Genomic DNA, 4,485 nt, shown 5'->3' on the forward strand with positions numbered 1-4,485 from the left:
AACCGTGTCCTGGGGTGCATCAAGCTCTGCACTGTGAGCTGGTTGAGGGAGGTTATCGTCCTCCTCTCCTCTGCACTGGTCCTGCTCAAGTACTGGGTGCAGTTTGGGGCGCAACAGTATAAAAATGATCTAAAGCTACTGGAGAGTGTCCAGAGGAGGCCACAAAATTGGTGAAGGGCTTAGAGGGGAAGCTGTGTGAGGAGATGCTGCAGTCGCTTGGATTGTTCAGCCTGGAGAAGAGGAGACTGAGAGGAGATCTCATCACAGTCCATAACTTTCTCACAAGGGGAAGAGGAGGGGCAGGTGCTGGTCTCTTCTCTCTGCTGACCAGTGACAGAACCAGGAGAAATGGCAGGAAGATGTGCCAGGGCAAGTTTAGGTTAAACATTAGGAAAAGGTTCTTCAGGCAGAGGGTGATGGAGCACTGGAACAGGCTCCCCAGAGAGGTACCAAGTCAGGGCTCCAAGCCGGACAATATTCAAGAAGTATTTGGACAACGGGACAAGGCCCTCAGACACATGGTCTGAATCTTGTGATTGTCCTATGCTGGGGCAAGAGTTGGATTCAGTGATCCTTGTGGGTCCCTTCCAACTCACAACATTCTATGATTCTGTGTATTTTAATCTCAAACGGCTGAAGAAAAGCAGCAGTTAGTTTAAACTTGGGGTTGTAAAGTGTGTGGTGATACAACACTTCTCCTCCTCTGCATTTTAGTTGTAAGATGGGAGGAATCTTAAGCTGCTACTGGAGCATAAAATTGATAACAAAATAACTTTAACTGAATAGATGGGAAGTTACTTAAACATCAAGAAACATGGTGTAGCGTGTAAGTCTCTCATTTCTTGATGTTTAAGTGACTTCCCATTTATTTAACTTCAGCTCTGAAATGAGAAGCACTGTGGCACCAAGACATTTTGTAGTTAAGCCTTAAAGATTGAACAAACTCTGTTGCAGATGCCTATAACAAACAAAACACAACTTATTCTACATCTGTATATACATGACCTAAATTTCTGTTTCTAAAGTTGCAGTCACAGTTGTTACTACAGTCTTTGCATATTTATATGTATATTTTAATGTATCTAATTTTTTTTTTTGTTTTCAGTGTATAATCTACATTTAAATTCTTTATTGTGTATGTGATGCAACTGATGGGGTGGTTACTGGAGCTGTAATGAAGAGCTTGGTGTCGGCTGGTTGGGGAGAGAGGGCGAGGTTTGCATGCTTGAGATCACAAACAGAATGTGCTGTTATATAACCCTGCAGAGGGGATGTACTCCACAAATTGCCTTTAATCCCACTTCTGGTACTGTGGCTGCTCTTAACTGCTTTCATCAGTAACGTTACAGTTTGTGCTATAATGCAGAAGTGTGAGGATATGATCCTTATCAGTTTGCTGTAGAAAAGGCTGGAATTCCCTTTGGTAGCCTGGGGGGGAGAAAGGAGAAATGAGGACGATCATTTTTATGTCCCCTGTGGAAGCGCAAACTTGTCGGGGCCAGGAGAATCGCAAGTGTCTGTCTCGGGTCCAAGACTCTCTTGACAAGAATAGGAGGAGAGGCTTTAGGCATACAAGGGATACAGATACAACTTCCTTGCTAACTTTTAACATGGGAATGAGGATACAGAGTAGCTAAGACCACTAAGGAACCTTTCATAACTTGAAAACTTAACATTTATTGCTTTTGCGTCAAATCTTCTCTACATAACCAAGATTCTTTTTCTGCGCTTTCCTTTGAGCAAATTTGTGTACACATATGCTTTTTTTTCCCTTTTAGATATGAACTTTGATTAATGGCATTTTGCCAGAAAGGTTTGTTTCAGATCCCCTATAGTTTGTTGGAAGTGGGGTTCTCAGGCTTTACAGAATAAGTAGTACAGCAGTTGCAAGCCATTAAATTTCCCAGTGCTCTTGAGGGGAATGAGATAAGACTCTAAATCTAAAGGCAAGCTTTGGGATTCTTTGCTTCAAACCCTTTGAAGCAATGTGATGTGCAACTCGAGACTAAGATTCCTTCAAGCCAAGATTAAGAAATATATATATATATATAAAAAGAGAGATAATATATTATATATATAAGCATATATATAGACAAACATGCAAACTAAATGTGTCAGTGGCGTGCTGTACTATAAATAAGAAAATACTTTAACCTTTCATTAGAGCAGCTGTTTCCTTGCACTTGATGCAACATCTGCTTCACTGATTTAAGGATTTATTTTGGGCTTCTGCTGATATTTAGTCATATTCTTTTTTTTAAATGAAAATATTCCTCCTGCATTTTACACATACTTCATAGTGTATCCTGTAAAGTCCCTAGTTTATCTTGATGTGCCTTGTATATTTCATGGTATGACTATAAGAAGTGCTTTTCAGCAGCAAAAAACTTCAGTGCTATTAAGTTATCCATCTTGGGGAGGTGGAGGAGAAAGAAGGAACTAACATTCTTCACTATTCCCCCCCTTTCCCCTTCCCGTTGCTTATATTGATTTTACATTGTATATTAACTGCAGAAGTATGGCTTAATCAAACTTTCCAGGAAGCCAAGCTAGTTTTGGTTATTTCTCTGTGATATTCTCTCCTTTCTCTGTTCGCTTTAGTGTGCCTGGTAATCTCAAAACTCAGCAGCAAGAATAAAAAAAAAAGTCTCTTTAATGTTATGCTCGTTGAAGAATAACTTTAGTTCTATATTAATGCTGTGCCCTAATAATATTTTAAGTGCTTTTAATCATCTCCTTGTTGGATCCAAATCAGACAGTTCTAGGGAGCTGATGGTTTGGTGTTATGACTACTGCCTAGGAAAGTGTTATGATCTTCAAAACAGGTAATCACCACCACAGAAAAACTGCACACAGATGAAAGAAAAGAAATCCTTAGATAACCTGCGTAAAATCAGAGCTGGGGACTGCTTGGCCAGAGGGAGGAAGCTGAGCGAGGGCTCTCAGGAGCCAGTTAGAGGAAATGGATGCGGGGAGATTCGAGGGAGAGGCAGGAGGGGCTGCTGGCAAAGAAGCTCCGCACCGTTGGTGCCCACAGCGGGCACTGCTGCTGCCCAGTGTTTGGGGTGTGCTGCTTGGCTTGGTTTTTCAGCAGGCGGCCCATTCCCCAGTACAATAATGGCTTGTGACGCAGTCTGAACCTCCCGAATTTTTGGCAGTGTGTTGGTGTTGTAATGAGATGCATTAAAGCTTAAAGGATAATTAAAGATAATGAGGTATAGAGAAAGTGGAACAGAGCGCAGTATACCACGCCTCTGGAAGCTGGAGCGTGGCAGGCTGACTTTTGATGAAAAGAACTTACTGTCTACACAGACATTTTCATAGTATCATCTGAATGTGTACATAGTAACTGATGTGATGCTGTATTGCAAACTGTTGGTTAAATGGGAGAAATTAGGATTTAATAGAGAAATTGTGAGTATGTGCAAGTGCCTAATGTAAAGAACCTAGCTGAGAGGAGAGGGAAACCGGCTCAGAGAGAGCTCGTTATTGGAATCACTATGGATCAATTGTCAGATCAGTCTTATGTTTCCTGTTTCATTTAATGGCAAAGGTACATGTAAAGGCATTTTACTGACAGAATTTGTTGATGACATGAAGTTTGAAAAATGCTCTTGCGGTGGAGAGAAAGAAGTGTTACACAGAAATTTTGGGGGGATTTCGTAGGCCATAGGCCCAGACATGGGGAAGATCTGAAACGCCTCCTTTCCCTGCGAGGGATGGAAAAATAGAAACAGGGTGAAATTTGTAGCCTTGTGCTTTAGGATGTTACAGCCAGAATGTCAGTTATAAGCTTGAAGACTGAATAATTGAAAGGATCAAAGTAGAGGAAGGTACAAAGTAAGTGAGCAAAGTGTGGTGCAGTTTGAAGAAGATATTTGTGCTCTTGGGACACAATCACAGAAAATGTTTCCAGTAGACAGAGGAAATTACTGGAGGTGTTATACAAGAGTCTGGTGAAACTTCATTACATATGCTTCAGAAATAGTCTCTTTTTGAGGAGAAAAGAGAAGAAATCGAAATGTGTAGGGACAGGCTCCTGGGTTGAACTGGGGAAATGGGTTGAATCATAGAATGGTTTGGGTTGGAAGGGACCTTAAAGATCATCTAGTTCCAACCCCCTAGAAGAGCTAGTCTTGGGTAGTCCAGCGGAAGAAACCATATATGTAAGTGTTGTCTATGCATATGCAGGTGGAGACAGCTAAGGGGGGGAACCTAATTAAACTGGAAGATAATATAAGCAAAGCAACAAGTGGACATAGTCTGACCATTGCTAAATTTAGGCATAACATTTTGAAGTTGTAATTCATTATAGTAGTCAGATTTTTGGAGTAAACAGGAATAAGTCTGCTTTTTCTGCTAAATTTTATGAGGTTTGAAAATAATTCCTTAATCATTCTGGAAATATCAAAGAAAATGAAACTTTAATGTTTATAACCAGATGTGTTTTGTGTTTTATGAATAATTGTCTTTGACTAAATGGCA

This window comes from Antrostomus carolinensis, unplaced genomic scaffold (genome assembly GCF_000700745.2).
Source record: "Antrostomus carolinensis isolate BGI_N321 unplaced genomic scaffold, ASM70074v2 scaffold34459, whole genome shotgun sequence".
Classification (NCBI taxonomy): Eukaryota; Metazoa; Chordata; class Aves; order Caprimulgiformes; family Caprimulgidae; genus Antrostomus; species Antrostomus carolinensis.